General features: G+C 34.1%; 2 long non-coding RNA genes across 2 annotated transcripts; one reads left to right on the top strand and one right to left on the bottom strand.

Moving 5' to 3' along the window:
* Positions 1-857: 857 nt before the first annotated feature.
* LOC131163664 (uncharacterized) lies at positions 858-20,213 on the bottom strand. Its single transcript, XR_009139083.1, has 4 exons — positions 20,087-20,213; positions 15,973-16,016; positions 14,760-14,857; positions 858-1,060 (listed from the first exon to the last, which is right to left on the bottom strand). It is a non-coding gene; the product is annotated as an uncharacterized LOC131163664 (long non-coding RNA).
* LOC131163665 (uncharacterized) lies at positions 2,743-3,468 on the top strand. The gene is made up of 2 exons (XR_009139084.1): positions 2,743-2,865; positions 3,220-3,468. It is a non-coding gene; the product is annotated as an uncharacterized LOC131163665 (long non-coding RNA).
* Positions 20,214-20,376: the final 163 nt, after the last annotated feature.

The following is a 20,376-nucleotide window of genomic DNA, read 5'->3' on the forward strand; positions in this document are numbered from 1 at the left end:
CAGGCACCCTTAAGTTGAATGATATCAAATGCATGATTACATGGAGTCAATAATTATTTAGCTTATTTATCTTTCCTAATTGATTGTATTGCAATCACTCTTAAAGTGCAATCACTGTCGGATTGCTTTAATTTTTAACTAGCTAGCTAGTAATTAGAAGATATAAATGTCTATTTGTTTGTGTGTGCTTGATCATATACTATGTGAACATGCAAAACCGATGCATGCTTGTATGATGAGATGTTTTTGTGCTAATAAATTCCTACTTTCATCTCTGAACGTTCCAACATATAAGTCCCAAACATTTTAGAATTTTTTTTTTTTAAGTAGCACTTCAAGTAACAAGTCAAAAGAATTCTTCTTTTGAGTGTCACCAAAATACTCCACCTATGACAATTTGGTTGGAGTCTCTGGTTTGAATCTTGAGATGAGGTGAGAGGTTGATATGGGTATTACTGTTGTTTAGTTCAAGTCCAACATAATTTTTTTTTAGGCCGAGAAAATCAAAAGTTATCTTTGAAAAAATTTGGGAGAAAAAAGTTATAGAAGGCAAGCAAATAACGAAGACAATGTTCCAACAATACGCATGACCATCACAATTAGGAGTAAAGGAATTAACTAAGCTTTTAAGTTGATAATTATTATTAATTTTTTGGAGAACTAATTACAATTAAACTTGTAGCCATCTAAGGAAAAATTTAATAAAATTAAGTGTTAAATGTTGAATGCAATTCTAAATTTGTAAACTAAATTTCAAATATAATTGGAACTTGCCTATGAATTTAAGGTAGTGTTCGATAGCATTGATTTTCAATAATATAAAATGACTTACTTTAAACCACCTTCCATATTGTGTATTACAGGGAATCAATAATGTTGTATAGGGCCCCCCAAAAAAATAAGTAAATAAATCTATCTTCCCAACAGGTAATTTTCAATAATACATGCAATTGGAGGGAGCACTATTGTGTCTATAGAAAGCAACAGCAGAATCCATCTATGCCCCGCCGCCCTATCCTTCTCTCTTTCTTTTCTTTAACTTCGAGTTAATTAACATGCACTTCTTACATGCAAACATGAAAATAAATACACCAAAGGATAAAAAACAAGCACAAGTTAGATTTCACAAACAAGACTTTTAGTCCTCATTTTATTTTGCCAGAGAACACTTTTAAAGTTTGCAGAAATGCACACATATCATACAGCAAGCACAAATAGAAATAGCTCATAATCACAATCAGCAGATCAGCTATAGTAAACAAGAAAAAAAAAAAAAAAAAAAAGGACCACTATGCAGCTTGTATGTGAACATTATTAGTCACTTCCCATTGCAATGAAACAATTTTTTCTTTTTTCTTTTTTCTTTTTGACAATGAAAGAAGCTGGTCATTTTTTTTTGAGTGATTTTACCGCTTCTAGGTGTTTAGCTTCCTAAAGGGGCACATCTTTCTTTTTCAAAAGCTGGTGAAATAGTGCTGTGTAGGTTGTCAGCTTTGGGATAAAGTCTATCATATAATTTACAATACTTATATTAGATAGAAAGGGAAGGTACAAAAAGAGGTTTGAGTCTATTTATCCCGTCTTTGCTTATATTAGACATGTAAGCTTTTTAAGAAAAAAGAAAAATTAAGCTTGGCTAGGCTATTAACTCTGTTCAAGCTGAGACAGCACAAAAATTGAAAATTTGAGAGCTATTTCATTGTGCAAAAAAACTCATAGGTGAGCCATCAAAACTGGTTAATGAATTACATTCTTGGAGTTGGAAATTGATTGAATCGCTTACCTGATACTGTTGTATCCTAGCTTATAAGTAGTTTTGCACTGAAATCATTTGTGCTCCAAAGCTACCCCAAACTGACCTTGAATAAGTCCATGAGATATATAAAATAGGCCTCAGAAAAAGTTACCAAACAGAAAAATTAAGGACCGGGGGCGCAACTCATGGGCCAGTGCAACAGATGGGCAACTATGTCTGGCCTTGGTGCTGCAAATTAGATAATCCTTTTAGGGTTTGTTGGATAAGGATTTTACTTGGAAAAAAAAAAAGAGAGAAAACTTATTTTCCGTTATATTTCCTTTCTATGTTAAATACTATTGAAAATGAAAGTTTATTTTAATCTGATTGAAAATATGAAAAAATCAGATATTGATTATGGGTAGAATCAGAATTTACCTTTCTTGACAACTAAACATGAAAATACAAATTCTTTCATATTTTCCTTTCCTTGGTATTTTCCAAGTTCCAAAGGTGAAAAACTAAAGGCCCGAGTTGTATCCTATATATGAATACGAATAAACTTTGTATTGAAGAAGGATTCAATAGAAAAGAGGACCTCTCCCACGAGGTGCCAATAATTGTAGAAGAAAAGCTCCCAAAAAAAGTCATCTAGCCCCCTACAGCTCTAGTGGTTGGTATATGATTCTGTCAAGCACATTATGGCAGAAAACAACCCGCACCCCCCACCCCCCCCCCCCCCCCCCCCAAATTATTATGGTGGTGGCCTGCAGCTTTTCCTCTTCTATTTTATTTTAAGGTGTGTGATGGATTGGTACTGTAGTAAAATGGGTGGAGCAAACATTAAACAATTAGCTAAAACAAACTATTAAAGATTCGCAACAAAGGGGGATCATTTCTTAGAAGACCCACTTGTATGTACGTTCTTCCTCAAACAACCTAGCTAGTAGCTAGCTAGTTATAAAAGCGAAGTGCTACTACAGAGCTTAATAACACTTTGCACGTAGCAACTTCTTTGTCATAATTAACAATCAACATGGCTCATGCGGCCTCTCTCAGCATCTGTATTGTCCTCCTACTTTCAGCAAAACTGATGTTGGTAGAACCAGCAACACAGATTGCACAAATTGGTAAGCATGCATGATGCTACTTTAGTTTTGATTGTTGCAGCTACTGGCATGATCTAACAGCATCAGCCTTTAAAATCAAGTGGTTAAACTAAGGACCCTGCATGTCTCCCCATACAGGATTTTTAATGTGTTGAGAAAGGAAGCAAGTGGTTAAAGTAGCCATCTTTATTTTTCCAAAATTCTCCTTCATTCCATATAACAGTGTATCTAGTACAATTCTTGACACACATGTGAGTGCGTGTGTGTGTGTGTGCGTGTTTGATATTTTGAAGTAACTTGCATGCTAATTTTCAAGTTAAATTGTTAGAGAATTATGTAACAATTAATATTTTATGACATTCTTGTTTATTGCAGAAGACACTAGTAAGAAGTCCAATGAGATCGTGATGAAAAGTGTCATTAAGCCAAGTCCAAGGCCACCCTACTTCCAGGGCGGTGGCGGGGGAAAGTGTAAGAGAGGGCATTGCCCTCCACCACACCCTCAAACTAAAAAAAAAATATAATAAAATGAATTAATGGAACTAGTTGTGGTGCCATCTACTCAGTTTCCATTCGAGTATGCAACTTATATTATATCAGATGAAGCAAGCACCTCATGGTATCTTTTCCTTCGAGCTTGGTCCTTTCAGTGCGTGTTTGTAGATTTGTTCTCTCTTCTAGCTGTTTCTCTTATACTATATATGTATTACAGTGCTTGGCACAAAAATATATATATCCATTTGCTCCTGTAAGGCAACCCATCTACATCCTATAACCCTTCCCACCCCTCCTAGAGACTTCCAACGTAGAAATCGCAAGCTTTTAACTACTGGATCTCCTAATTCCATGTTTGGATAGGCCTTACATTTGAGTTTGTATTGGATTTGGATAATATGTAATATAAAATTATATTGAAATTTGTCCAAATCTACCCAAAACCCAAATCCATGCTCCCAAATGAAGGTTAAGAGAAAATATAAATCCATTTGTTTATGTTTTTCTTTTCTGGAATGATACTAGCCTATCCTTTTGCTACTATTCAAATGGAATGGTCTTAGTTTCTAGTTGCTGATTTGCATTTTAAATTACTCTTCCAGTTCTGAATCACAATATCATTCCAAAGGAGAAATTCTTGATACATGCCATATTCTTCAAGAGGAGAAATGCCTCCCAAGCATGGCCACCTTTCAGATACAAAATAGAAAATCTCAAAGTTAGAAAGAATCGTGGCACACCCAGACAGAGACCAAAGAGGAGCCAAAGGGAACTTATCATTTGTTTGGTACACAAGATGGAACGGAATGGCACTTCATAATTGTACATATTCATCATATAATTTTTCATTCCATTCCACTCCCATTCAATTCCATTTCATCATTGCAAACATTGGGTTAATAACTTGGCAGCTAAAGGAAATATAGCAAAGAAAAAACATGGTAGAGAATTAATTGGTCTTATTTTTCCTAGCAACAAGTCCCTGAAGTGTTTTCCCAGTGAAAAAGAATATAGAGTAATATAAAACTCTGCTCACAAACCCCATCCAAGCAATGGATGCAACTAGAGGTATTATGAAGAAGTCCCATTCCATGCAGCCATGAGTGTAGCTCACAGCTGACTTCGAAGATAATTCAAGTATAGTCCCACTTTTGGCACTCAAACAATGAAATGCTTCTTCATCTATCAAGATATTTTCTCATAATTCCTTCCATTAACCTCATGCTTGGTACATTGGGGTGATGTTTTTTGAGGGGAGGGCTGTGCTTTTTTGACAAACCTCAGGTGGGTTGGAATAAAAAATTGGGCAAAAGATGCTTACCTCCTCTGAGGTTTGATAAAAAGACAAGAACCTTTCCTAAGGTTTCAAAAATGCCATAAACCTCCCTTGAAATTTCAAAAATGCCACAAACCTCACCTAAGGTTTGTCCCTCAAAAAACTTTTTTTTTTCCGTAAAATATAGAAGTTTGTGTCTTTTAGGCAAACCTTAGGGGAGGTCCCTGGAAATCTTGAAACCTTAGGAAAGGTCCTTGGAATTTTTGAAACCTCAAGAGAGGTTATTGTTTTTTGCCAAACCTCTAGAGAGGTCAATGTCTTTTACCCTAAAAAATTATATGGTGTACAATTACAAACCATCGACTTTAATACCACTTATTAGCACTGAGGGAGTTCTTGCAAACGGACTTGATATACATAGGTTAGCACCAACTTGACGCAAAAGCTTAGACTGTTAAATCTTGGGCCCAACCATGTATATAAGTCACTCATCCTCTTCTTAATTTTCCAATGCAAGACCGCTCTCATAAGTGGAATTTCCAGTGTGGCTAATATATAAAATTATAAAGACCTAGGAGAAACTACATAGGCTTATAGCTTCTTTTTTTTTTACAATAAGCCAAAACCTTAAAAACAAGCCTTATTGAGCCATCATACATGTTGAGTAATAAGAAGCTTTCCGCCACATCTATACAGAAAAATGTCCACTTTTTATTATTCAAAATATGTTCGTAAAATGGCACAGATGATGATAATATAAGAAAATATTAGGCATCCATAACAATCCTCAACTGTTTATATCTAACACATGAATATATCATCAATAACTGACCTGTTAGTACCCATAACCCATTCTTCTTCTTTTTCCAGTCCAGGGTTTTATTCTTTGAAAAATATCCTTGTTGAATGGTAGGGCTGAAAAATATTAAATTTTCCATGATGAAACCTTGACTACTTATAACTACGATATAAATACATCAGACTAACTTTTCATAACTACTCACAACTACAGAACTACCTATATTGGATTGTGTACTTTTTAAAAATTACCAACCCAAAAGTCTTCCTAAAAACAAATATGAGAATGATTACCAAAAACAAACATAGTGTGAGGGACAAAAAGAGGAAGGGGGGTTAAGACTGAGAAATACACCTCCATAGGCTTTTTGAAGAACATCTAATTCCTAAATTAGCATCCCAACCAATCACATGCATACCAAATTTACTTTTAATGACTCTATGCTGCCGAAATGACACCTATAAAGGAAACCATCATAACCCTTTAGCCAAAAGAGCAACGTTTTTAGACACCAACTAACCAATACCCAAACCCCCTCCAACCTAGACCTATAGACACTTCGTGCCAACAAGATGATCTCTCTTACCTCCAACCCCCGACCAAAGGAAATCTCACATGATCTTCAAAATCTTACTGGCCATCCCCATTGGATTCCTAAAAGCAAACAAAGTATGAAGTTGGCTACTAAAAGACAAGCTTGAATAAGAGTTATGCAACCCCCTAAAGAAAATAACACACCTTTCCACCCATCCAAATGCTTGGAGACTCTCCACCTCTAGTGGAGATTGCAAGAAACCATAGACCTAGGACAAGACACCTAGACAAGAGAAGAGCCAATCCAAAAACCCACAACCTGCTAACAAAGCCAACTCCCTAGACCTACTAGACATCAAATTGATAGCTGCTATACCACTCTTCCCAAAATTAATATAAAGCCTAGAAACCCTCTCAAATATTTGAAGAGTCAAAATTTTCACAAGAGAATCTCTTGATCATGAATAAAAAATATAGTATCATTATCAAACTGAAGATGGGACTCACAAAACCCCTCCCTACCAACTTCCAGCCCTTTAACTAAACCCTTATCAACTGCCCTCTCCCCATTTCTACTCAAAACGTCAACAACCAAAGCAAACAAAAAAGGTGACAATGGATCCCCTTGTCTAACACCTCTTGTTGCTCTAAACTACGATTTAGATTCTCCACTCACAATAGCTAAGAGAAAAGCACTAGACAAGCAACCCTTCATCCAAATCCTCCATCTCTCCCCAAAACCTTTTCTAGCCAACACATTATGCAAAAAATTCCAACTAACACTATCATAAGCTTATCAAAATCCAATTTAAAAAGAATGCCCTTATCCATGTTCCTACAAACCTCCTCTACAACCTCGTTAGCAATCAAAATAGCATCACCAATCTGCCTACCCTTCCTCCCCTCCAGATAATGCACTTTGAGCCCTAGAATTTAGAAATAGTATCGCCTAGCACCACACTCAACCTATTAGCAAGAAATTTAGCAATGATCTTATACACACTAGTCACTAAACTAATAGGCCTAAAATCACTTTTAATAGATCTATTCCTCTTAGGTCCCAAAGCTATGAAAGTGGAATCAATGCTCTTGCTAAGAATCCCACTAGTATAAAATTCTTTAAGGACCTTTAACAAATCCACCCTAACCACATCCTAACAATCTTGAAAAAAAGGCCAAATTAAACCCATCTAGACGTGGAGCCTTATCCCTCTCCATCCCAAATACAGTTGCCTTCACTTACTCATTCTCAAAAGGTCTTTCCAACCAACTCCATGATCCTTGGAAATGGGATTCCAATCTAAACCCTCAATCATAGGCCAACAAAAATCCTCCTTTGAATAAAGATTGGAAAAAAAAAATTAGCAATATCATTGGCAATCAAACTAGAATTAGAAATAACCTCATCTCCTCCCAAATCCAATTCCCTAATCATGTTTTCTTCATCTTCCCATTAACCAATTTAACTAAATTAGAAAAACAGAAAGATGTCCAAAAAAGTTGTTTGATGAAAACCATGATGTCCAGAAAATCACAAACAAATAGAATGAACATATTCGCAATAAGTTAGGAGATTTGTACAAGCTAAGCAAAGGAAAGGAGGCTCAGATAGTTTGGGCATCTGCAACATAGGTCAAATAGTGCATAAGGGGAAGTGAGCTAGTTACCATTAGTCAAAGTAGAAGGGGTAGGGGGGTAGAGCTAAAAGAACTTGAAATAAGATAGTAAAGATTTAATAGTCCTTCATTTGACTCCCCTTGATGGTGTAAATTGGTGAAAAAGAATTTATGTAGTGGACCCCACCTAGTCAGACTTCAAGCTTGGTTTTTTGTTGTTACTATGTTATTTATAAAAGCAAAAGAATATAACGAATAAATTAGTAAAGTGTAATAAATAAAGACATATTAGAGGCACATGGCATGTGTTGAATAACTAGTAAAAGAAGGATCACTTGCAACTGCAACAATAAAAAATTAAGGTCCAAAACAGGCATATAATTTCAGAAACTTAGGTTGCATAACTAAACCTTGATAAAGTTGTCTTTATAGCTCAAAGCAAATTCAACAGTCCTCTTTGTTGACTATCAACTCAGGAAATGCTCTTGAGCTATGATATCATCTTTTAGTTCCTTCCTAAGAGTGCTATATAATAGTTGCGAGATATCAAGTTGATAAGAAGAGGTTTGGGTCTACTTATCCCTTTTTTTTTTTTTTGTTTGATGAAAACCTTTAAGATAAAATGCATAGGCATGTAAGCATTTTACAAAAACAAAACTAAAATAACTTTAGTAAGCTATTAACTGTCTGTTTGATACAGCATATTATTGAAAATTTGAAAGCTATTTCATTGTGCAAAAGCAAAACAATTCATAGGTTAGCCAACAACTAATGGTTAATGAATTACATTCTAGGATGGAAATTGACTTTGACTTAGAACATTTTATGATGAAAAATGAAGCAATATATAAGGCCGATGTCAAGTTAAATCATTTACCCCTTAAAATGTTGTATTCTAGCTTAGAATTAGTTTCACACTGAAGTCATTTTTGCTCCAAAGCTATACCAAACAGACCTTAAATAAGTAAATGAGCAAGAAACTCACTACACGTAATTACAGTTGTTAGCCTTATCAACCTTTCTCCTTCAAGTTCCTTTAGGAGGTGACATTCCTAAAAGGATCTGGACTAGGAAAGATGTATCTTATAAACACTTAAAGGTGTTTGGTTGTAAAACTTTTGTCCATATTCCTCGGGATGAAAGGACCAAACTTGATGCAAAGACAAAAGAGTGCGTCTTTGTCGGTTATCGTATTGATGAGTTCGGCTACAAACTATGGGATCCAAAGAACAGGAAAGTCTTCCGAAGCAGAGATGCGGTGTTCTTTGAAGATCAAATTATTGACGATTGGGAGAAAGCCAGTAATCCAAAGCATGTCCTCAAGAATCCAATCGAGCTGATTTCAGATTCACTGCCACAACCATAAGAAGAGCATGACGATAACAGGCAAGTTGATGAACCAATAGCTGAAGGTGATCAAGAAGCTCTAACAGTAGAAACCCAAATAAGATCCACCACGGAGCGTCAACCTTCTAGCAGATATTCACCAGATGAGCATGTGTTGCTAAATGAAGGGGGAGAACCAGAATTTTATGAGGATGCCATGTCACATAAGCACAAGACTTAGTGGTTGAAGGCCATGCAAGAAGAGATGAAATCCTTGCATGAGAACCACACTTATGATTTGGTAGAACTACCAAAGGGAATGAAAGCACTCAACAACAAATGGGTGTTTAAATTGGAAAGTGAAGAAGGAAACTCAGAACCAAGGTACAAGGCCTGACTAGTTATGAAAAGTTTTGGTCAAAGAAAAGGCATTAACTTTGAAGAGATTTTCTCGCCAGTGATAAAGATGTCATCTATTTGAGTTGTTCTCAGATTGGTTGCCAACCTGAACTTGGAGATTGAGCAACTTGATGTAAAAACTGCATTTCTCCATGGTGATTTGAAAGAAGAAAACTACGTGAAACAACCTGAAGGATTCGAGGTCAAAGGAAAAGAACAGTTGGTGTGTAAATTGAGAAAGGGTTTGTATGGCCTCAAACAGGCACCAAGACAATGGTACAAGAAGTTCGATTCCTTCATGATGGAGCACGGGTATAGCAAGTTCACAACTGATCACTGTGTTTTTATTAAGAAATTTTCTAGTAATGATTTCATTATTCTCATGCTTTATGTGGATGATATGCTGATTGTTGGTCGTGATACTAAGAAGATAGAAAAATTAAAGAAAGAACTAAGCAAATCCTTTGCAATTAAGGATTTGGATTCAACAAAACAGATTCTCAGAATGAAGATCTTTCGAGACAGGAAAAATAAAAGGTTGTGGTTATCTCAAGAAAGGTATATTGAGAAGGTGCTAGAATGATTTAATATGAGCAAAGCAAAACCAGTCAGTTGCCCACTTGCAGGACACTCAAGCTTACTTCCAAGCAATATCCTACAAGTGAAAATGACAAAGAAGAAATGAAGAAAGTCCTTGACTCTTCAGCCGTGGGTAGCTTAATGTACACCATGGTATGCACAAAACCTGATATTGCTCGTGCAGTTGGAGTAGTCAGTTGATTCCTTTCTAATCCTGGCAAAAAACATTGGGAAGCCATCAAGTGGATTCTCAGGTATCTTAGAGGTACTTCTCATTTATGTTTATGTTTTGGTCATGACAAACCTGTGTTGGAAGGTTATACAGATGCAAATATGGCCAGTGACATTGATTCCCAAAAGTCTACTTTAGGATACCTGATGACATTTTCAGGGGGAGCAGTGTCATGGCAATCAAAGCTACAAAAATGTGTTGCATTGTCTACTACTGAGGCAGAGTACATCACCATCACTGAAGCAAGCAAAGAGCTTCTATGGATGAAAAAGTTTCTGGAGGAACTTGACCTCAAGCAAGAGAAGTATGTTCTCTATTGTGATAGTCAAAGCACTATTCATCTTAACAAGAATCCAAGTTTCCATTCAAAGTCGAAACATATTGATGTTGGATATCATTGGATTAGTGAGGCGTTGGAGTCAAAGCAGTTAAGTATAGAGAAGATTCATACTGATGACAATGCATCAAACATGATGACTAAGATAATGTCCAAGTCAAAGCTCGAAACTTGTACAACCGCAACAGGTTTGGTGGAACTCTCCGCATGAGTTGGGCAGAGAAGATTTGTTAGGGCCCACCTCATCTAGAAGGCAAGAATATTATTGCTGCAATTCGATGGCCTCACATGGAAGATGGCTGCAATTTGTTTTGTCAAAAAGGGCTGTTGTTTGTTGCAACAACTCCACCTACCTTTCGACAAAGAAGGAAAATTGATTTTTGGAGAGAATTAGGCTGCAGTGATCTCCTCCTATAAAAGGAGTGCGTCCCCTCCATTGTATGCACACAGATAGAGAGTGAGAGTGAAGATATAATTATTAGTGCACTGTGAGTGTGTATTAATGTGAGTGAGTTGAGTGCGTTGTAATCCTCCTCCTCCTTCACTGTATACCCATATATATATATATATATATATATATAGTGAAGTTACTTCTCTCCCGTGGAGGTAGGCAAAATTGGCCGAACCACATAAATATTGTGTGTTATTTGTGTGTGTGTGTGTTATTTAATCTTGAGCAGGATTCATATCCCAACAAAACACTAACCTCCCCTAAGGTTTGCCAAAAAGACAAAGACCTCCCCCTAAGGTTTTTAAAATACCAAAGACCTCCCTTCAAGTTTGAACCTATGGACACCCATACCCATAATGAAATTACAATAAAGCTAATAATTACACATCCAATACATTTAATAATTTCTCAAAAAGTAGACTTATATCATTTTTACATGAAATGTATTAGTTTTAAGTTGATCTATTCAATTTGATTTGTGAGTAGATAATGGTTCAAAATTTTGTTCATCGAATTTCATTGACTATTTGAAATGGTTCAATTTTAATTCACTTTTTTTTCTTGTGAAGTAATACTTTGCCTATGGTTTAAGTATATATTCACATTAATTGTATCATATCCAACCTTACTATGTTTCCATTTCTTCAACCATTTGCAATTTTGTTATTGTCTTCACTTTAATTGCATAAACCCTCAAAAATTATTTTGGCCTTTTAGGTAAAACTCATATGACATTTGCTTGGTGTAAACTTTTTAAAGATATATAAATCAAGTTCACAAAATATTATCTATTCTTAGATATAGAATGACTGCAATAATACTACGATGGAAATTGAATAGAGATGAAAAAAAATTATTTATGCAAAAGTTTGTACTATTTTGTTCAATATAGAATATGATGGAATACATATATTTATGATAAAATTTGAAAATAATTATTTCTTATATATTATAATGAGTCTACTCTTAAGAGTAGACATTTCAGCAACCCAAACGTAAAGGTTTGTTTTGTATTATTTTTTATTTTTTATTTTTTTTCTTTTGAAAAGTGCAAAGCAAGATTACAATGTAATTATTTACTTACTATTTTTCTATCTCTATTGTTAATTTTAGTGCTATCTAAAATCAGATTTTTATGTTTTTAAGTTGTTGCAATCTATGGTTACAATATTTTAATATGTGGAATTAACTTTTCGCGTTTATTTTTGTACAAATTTTTTAACTAAAATAAAATAAAATTACCAAGTGAATTTAAAATAGTATTAAAATAAAAGTATCAATAACATTTATAAAATTTTGGAAAATTTTATGTGAGCTCATTAAATTATGTGTAGATCCTATTGTGTGGGATCCACTGTTTGGTATATTTTCATTGAACGAAAAGGAATAATATGATAATTACACTAGTCTTCCGAGAGGACCTAACTCCTCGTTCTCACTTTCCTTTTCAACAAGTTCTTCTCCCTCATCATATTTCTTTTCATCTCAAGTGGAATCATTCCCAAGTTGGGAAAAATTTCATCTAAATGACCTCTGTGATGAACCCTTTTTTTTTTCCATTTTAACTGAGCTGTACATTACAACACCATACATTTTTTTATGCTCACCCCTATAAAGACAAATTGGTAGCTAGTTCCCAAATGAATTAGGTATAGTAGTTGGAATGAATCTTATAATCCAAACCAAATTCAAGACAATAAATAAAAAATGTATTTTCCTATTTCGAATCTGTCCTACCCTGAGTACTGCTACGTTTAACCGAAACTCACCTCAAATCTTCTGCAAATATAAATAAATAAATAAATCAATATATGCATATGCATATGTGCAAACATGTGCATGTGTACATATAAATATAGCATTTTTATTCAGTTGTTCATATCTTTTAAATGCATTATTTTTACTTAATTTTATATAATTCAACTAAAAAGGTTATGATTCATCTATATTACGTTAAAATAAGATGAGCTATTTTTTAATAATATAAAGACATTTTTGTGTTTCTTTTCTTTTTTTATAGTTGGCAAGATTGAGATTTGGATTTCCAATGAAAGGTGAAGCCCCAAATGAAGCAGGGATAGCTATACAAATAATCGTCCAAGGTGAGTTGGGTTGATAGGTGGAGCCGATTATTCTTAACACAACCATACTATATGTCTCAGACTCGTGATGACCTGAGCCCAAGTAACAAGGCACCAGTAAATGCAGGTGTATGGGTCTACATGACAAGACATGAATGGGCCTGCACCCATTGGTGTCTTGCCATGCAGGCCTATGTCATGACAGGCCCGAGACATCTGCATTTTCCTTCTAGGACGAATTCGAGTTTTGCTCCTTTCAGTTCTTACTGCCAGTGCCATTTGACGCTCTCTAGAAGTATCAGAGGGAGCCTGAAAGACCATTATAAGAAGAAGAATATGCCATTGAATCTTTGAACACACAATTGTACTGCTGAGCATGGAAGACACAGGAGAGGGAAGGCACCAAAACTTGTTATGCGTGTGCATCTTCAATTTAATTCAATTCATTTGTGTTTCTTTTCTTTTGTCCTAAAGTCATATAATTTTTTTTGTTTATTTCAATAAATTTTTTTTTCTATTGCTATTTGAAAACACTTAATAAATGTGTCTCATACAACAAGACATCATGATTATTTCTTGCTAAAATATACAACAGACAACAATATCAATGTTTTGAGGTAATTATTTATCAACTTTTGCTTGAATGTTGAATAGCATTGAACTAAAAATGTATATATTGGTGACAACAATTAAACATATATATATACACACATACATATGACATTTTTTTTTATCCAAATAATCTTATGCTGTCCTATATCGAAACTGTTAGTATATGTGACTTACTCTTATTAGGTTAACTTGTTTGTTTGGAAGAAATTGTTAAGATGGACCGAAGAGAGAGAGAGAGAGAGAGTGTTCAAAGGCCGCATATGCAGGTTATTTTATTAAAAAAATTATAAGATTTTTTTTATTACACATACAAAGAAAAATATTCTAGCAATCTTGACTTACACAGCCTCTTGTAGCCTCAAGTTCCTATTGAAGTCGATATTCTGAAAGATTTTACTTTTAATCTTTAATGAACGCCTCAGAAACCAAAGCTTTTTCTTTCTTGCAATTGAAAAAGTTCTGGTTTCAATGTCTATTTTAATACGACCAACCTCCCATACAGCGTCCCACACGCTAAGAATGTCCTTCCTAACCCTTCCTTAGTTATTTGTTGTTTTTTCTTTGCTTTATTGTATATGTATGACACATAATCAACATAATAATTCATATATAATGAACTTCATTTAGTAATTAAGTTTCAAACCTCTGTCATAAGAAATGACTCAAATGACAGTGAATATTCAACAGCCATACTAATTCAATATAATAATTGTGGATGAATACTTAAAACAATTTTTATATTTTTTAATAAGGGTCTCGATTATCCAATTGAAATCAGAGTTCAGAATTGATTTTAAAATACTTTTTTTCTTGGGCCTAGCCAAGAAGCACCTCTCTCTCTCTCTCTCTCTCAATACAATATAAAATTATATTTTGTTTAAATCCACACAAATTCAAATGTAATCTAAGTGTGGCATAGATGGTCTAGACCCACACTTGGACCATGAACCTCAAAAGTGGGTTGAATCTAGTAGAGTTCATCTAAGGGGTTTTGGGTCACATAATCAAACTTTAATTTATCAAATAAACTATGTTTTCAAATATTTTTAGCCTATGCTAAAAATATGCAACACCCAATGCACAAGATTTTCACGCTATGGACGATCTAAAAAGGCAAGATATACATAATTTTACCTTCATACTTGAAAGAAATTATTTTCAAGATTTAAAGTTTTTACCATGGTGTTTTTGAAGGTAGCATCCTTATCGTTGAGTCAAGCTCCAAGTCTTTTCTTTGGACAAAGTACAGTAGCTACTTTATCATTATTGTCCCATACTTCTCAAAGAAAAAAAGGCACAAGGATGATCAGCTTCTTGCTTGCTTTGCAGAATACAGGTTGCAGCTTAAGATAGAAAATAAATAAAAGGCATAGGGCACATGAGAGCTGGCTTTCCTCCCTCATGCTTCAATTCATTCCCTTCATAATCATTTCAATAAAACTTTTCCCAATATACCATTAGGGGTGAAAAGATATCAACCTCCAGTTGAATTTAGGAACAAAAAAAAAAAAATATGCCTGAATTTTTTTAAAAAATCTCACAAACCTGTTTAATGTTTAGTAAACAATATGAAACTCTTTTAAGATTTCAAAAATTTTACAAATCCAGTTAACATTTGATTTTTTGAAACACTTACACCCATCTCTATACTTGTGGCTTTGTCAATTGTTAAATATAAAAAAAGTTCTGTAATGCAAATTTTATGAGACGTCTGTAAAATTTATGAGAATTTTAGCTTTTAAAATTCTCAAATTCTTCTATTTGATGAAATAACTTTTAACTTCCAAACCCACTTTAAAAAGTTAGGGACTTGTTTGGTATCATTTCTAATTTTAGTTTTCTATTTTCATCTCAACACAGTGAAAGAAACAGATTGTAACAACATTTTTCTTACGTTGCTAGTTTTCTATTTTTTTTCTCAATTTTTGTTTCTTAAAAAATTGTAAATAAATTGGCATGATGTTACTTATTATTTTATCATACAAATTAACTTTTGTAGATTAAATCATTCATTAATTTTAATAATAATTAAAATAAAATGACCTTTTGAAATTAAACATTAATTAAAATCAAATATCCATATATTTATTAAAAATTTTAAAAAAAATTAAATTTTTTTAAAAATATTTTTACAATTTTTCAATTGTCAAGTACAATAATTTTTTCTTGTATCACTAAAAAGTGAGTTTTGAAATCAGAAAATTAAGGAAAATAATTATAATAATTTTAATTTTTATTCGCAATGTTTTTCAAATTGAATGCTTTTGTATTTTTATTATTTTACATATTTTTCATTATTATTTAATTCAAGGACAAAAATGAGCATCTGCACAATTTTCAGCAAATACAAGGCCATCAGAGAAAAAGGTTGTAGATGAAGATACCACTCACCAGGTCAGTAATGAACAACACAGATTTTTCCTTGCTCTGCTTACCTATCAGGAAAAGAAGGTGAGTGAGCAGAAAGATTAAAAAAAAATCAGCAACCAAAGTCATATTAAACTTCAAATGAATAATGAAAACTAAGTAGGGAACTGATAATGTGGTTTTTAAGATAGTCTAGAATTAGAATCTGTCTTTCAAACACTTTGCATATTTATTGTTTCAATAAATAAATTAAGCAATAGCTAACCCAAAAATCTCATTATGAGAACTCATCTACCTTTAAAAGATGACCCATCCATGTCTCTTCAAATCACAATAAAAATAAAATGATATAAAAGGCAATAGCTAGTCATGTTTGTGCATTACAGAGACTACATTATGTGTATCTCATAAAACTAAGCAATGAATAACTCAAAGTTCACATTATTGGCTTATATTCAATCTTAAAGAATGACTCGCACTAGACCACCTTTCACATTGTGTATTACAGAAAACCAGTAGTGCTAAGTCTATATTTTAAAAATAGATGCAATTGGAGGGGCAATAGAAAGCTAGAGAAGAATGGGTCAATGCCCCACCACCTTCTTTCTCTTTTTCTTTTCTTTAAGTAGTTCATTAACATGCACTTTCTGCCTGCAAACATGCATGGTGACTGGAAATGTTATCCAGAAAATAAAGAAACAAATCATAAAATAAGCACAAGTTAGATTTCACAAAAACAACAACAACAACAAAACCAAGCCTTAGTCCCACTAAGTGGGGTCGGCTATATGAATCATTTTCCGCCAATTTATGCGATCATGGACCATTTCTTTTGATAGATTCAAGGATATTAAATCCTTACTCACTATCTCCTCCCAAGTTATTTTAGGTCTACCCCTACCCCTTCTACTGCCCCCCACAGTAACTACGTCACTCTTCCTCACAGGTGCACTATAAGGCCTATGTTACAAGTGTCCATACCATCTGAGTCATCCCTCCTTTATCTTATCTTCTATAGGAGCTACACCTAACTTACCACGAATATGTTCATTCCTTAATTTATCTTTCAATGTTATACCACTCATCCATCTAAGCATCCTCATCTCGGCAACTTTTACTTTTTTGATATTATGTTTCTTCGTCGCCTAACATTCTGATCCATATAGCATAACTGGTCTTACAACTGTCTTATAAAACTTCCCTTTCAATTTTAAGGGTATTCTACGATCACATAGAACACTTGAAGCACTTCTCCATTTTACCCAACCTGCTTTAATTCTATGCATTACATCATCTACAATTTCTCCTTCAGCCTGCATAATAGATCCAAGGTATCGAAATCTACAAGTGCTATTTATTTCTTCATCATCAAGTTTAACTTTGTCTCCAATATTCCTCCTATCATTACTAAAATTACATTTAATATATTCTGTTTTATTTCTACTTATCTTAAAGCCTCTAGATTCCAAAGTTTCTCTCCATAATTCTAACTCAACCTCTACTCCATCCCTACTTTCATCAATTAATACAATATCATCTGCAAACAACATACACCATGGAACCTCCTTTTGAATACTCTTAGTCAATTGGTCAATCACTAAAGCAAAAAGATAAGGACTCAAAGCAGATCCTTGATGTACACCTATGGTAATTGGAAATTCTTTAGTTTCTCCATCTATAGTCTTTACACTAGTCATTACTCCATTATACATATCCTTAATGACATCGGTATACCTACAACATACACCCTTTTTTTCTAAAACCCACCATAGAACTTCCCTAGGTATCCTATTATATGCTTTCTCAAGGTCAATAAATATCATATGCAAGTCCCCCTCTTCTTTTCCCTAAACTTTTCCATTAATCTTCTTAAAAGATAAATAGCTTCTGTGGTAGATCTCCCAGGCATAAAACCAAATTGATTTTTTAGAGATCTTCGTTTCTAACCTTAATCTTTGTTCAACTACTCTTTCCTATAGCTTCATCGTATGACTCATAAGTTTAATTCCAGATAGTTATTACAATTTTGAATATCTCCTCTATTTTTGTATATAGGTATTAAAGTACTTTTCCTCCATTCATCTGGCATTTTCTTAATTTTTACAATTGTATTAAATAAATTAGTTAACCATATAATTCCGTTATCACCCAAGCATTTCCAAACTTCAATTGGGATGTTATCTGGTCCCATAACTTTCCTATTTTTCATCTTTTTTAGTGCAAACTTAACTTCGTTAACTCTAATTTTGCGAATAAATCTTATATTTTTAGTCTTTTCCTCATTTGACAATTCTAAATTTAAGCCTTCTATTTGGTTTTCGTTAAACAACTTACTAAAGTAACTTCGCCATCTTTCTTTAATATCTTTGTCCTTAACCAAGACACTATCATCCTCACTTTTTATATATTTTACATTTCCTAAGTCCTTGTTCTTCCTTTCTCTAACTTTAGCAAGTTTAAATATATCTCTTTCCCCTTCTTTTGTACCTAATCTATCATACAAACTATTAAATGATCTATATTTAGCTTCACTAACGGCCCTTTTTGCATCTTTTCTTGCCTCCTTATATTTTTCAAAGTTATCTCTGTCTCTACATTTTTGCCACGTTTTATACCAAATTCGTCTTTATAATTTTTTGTACATCTTTATCCCACCACCAACTTTCTTTGCTATTTGAGAATCTTCCCCTTGATTCACCTAAAATCTCTTTTGCTATCTTTTTAATAGAGCTAGCTAATCTATTTCAAAGAGTATTTGAATCTATCCCATCCTTTAAGGTCAAATCCCCATCTTTGATCATTTTATCTTTAAATTTTATTATATTTTCTCCTTTTAGGTTCCACCATCTAGTTCTCCTACACTGGTTTATTTTATCATTTTTCTTTCATTTTTTAATGCATATATCTAACACTAAGACTCTATGTTGTGTGGTTAGACTTTCACCTGGAATAATTTTACAATCCTTGCATGATAAACGATCTACCCTCCTAGTTAAAAAAAATCTATTTGACTTCTATTTTGTCCACTTTTAAAGGTTATTAAGTGTTCTTCTCTCTTCTTAAAGCAAGTATTCATTATACTAAAATCATATGACATAGCAAAGTCTAAAATCATCTCCCCAGACTCATTTTTATCTTCATGTTCATATCATCTATGTATCCTCTCACAATTTTTATTATCTCTTCCAACGTGTCCATTCAGATCTCCTCCTATAAATATTTTCTCAGTCTCTGGTATGCCTTGTATAATACTATCCATATCTTCCCAAAATTGTCTCTTAAGATTTTCTGCTAAGTCAACTTGAGGAGCATAAGCACTGATGATATTTATTATCTCTTGTCCTAATACCATCTTGATTTTTATAATTCTATCCTTTACTCTAGTTACATCCACAACGCTATCTTTAAGCTTTTGTCTACAATAATGCCTACTCCATTCTTATGTTTTTCTTTTCCAGTGTACCAAAGTTTAAATCCTGATTTATCGATTTCTCTAGCTTTCTCCCCCGCCCACTTAGTTTCTTGAAAGCAAATTATATTAATTCTTCTTCTAATCATGGTATCCACAATTTCCATGTTTTTACCCATAAGTGTCCCTATGTTCCAAGTTGCTAATCTAATCTTAGTTTCCTGAACTAACGTCATTACCTGCCCACGTCCAGAATGATGCAGGAACCCTCGCATATTTGACACCATACCAGGGCGCCGACACGGCACGTCGCTTCAGGGTGACAACCTAGCCCATCCTCGCCCACTTTTCGCTACACCCGGGTGGTTCAAGTGCAAAGCGTCACTCGTAGGGGACGCCCCAGCAAATATTCGGTAAAGATTCATATCATAATGATCTGACAAATTTTATGCTCGCTGTCAGCTACCAAACGCAACACTCCTCCTTAACCCGGGCTTGGGACCGACTGTGTGTGAAAAAATTAGCATATTAAGTGCATCACAGGCAGAGTTAGTTAGATTTCACAAACAAGATTTTTAATCCTCATTTTACTTTGCCAAGAATAAACAACACGATTTAAGTTTGTAGAACTGTACAGATACAACATGCACAAACAAAAATAGCTCATAATCATCATCAGCACATCAGCTATAGTAAACCCAAAAAAAAAAAGAAAATGGGATCACCAACCTCAGAGAACTCTACACTCTCCCTTGTTTTGCTTGCCATGTTCATGCTATTGGTTTCTTTACCCAAAACTGTTTTTGCTTATACTGAGGAAGCAGAAGCTCTCCTCAAATGGAAAGCCACCCTTCAAACTCAGACCCAGGAATCTCCTCTATCTTCATGGATCTCTCTTCCCAGTAATGCCACCAATTCTTCTGCTACCAGCAACAAAACAACCTCATGCAGGACTTGGGTAGGAATTTATTGTGACCACTCCGAAAGCATCACCAAAATAAACCTTGCAAGTTCAGGCT

The sequence above is a fragment of the Malania oleifera genome, chromosome 9 (genome assembly GCF_029873635.1).
Source record: "Malania oleifera isolate guangnan ecotype guangnan chromosome 9, ASM2987363v1, whole genome shotgun sequence".
Taxonomy (NCBI): Eukaryota; Viridiplantae; Streptophyta; class Magnoliopsida; order Santalales; family Ximeniaceae; genus Malania; species Malania oleifera.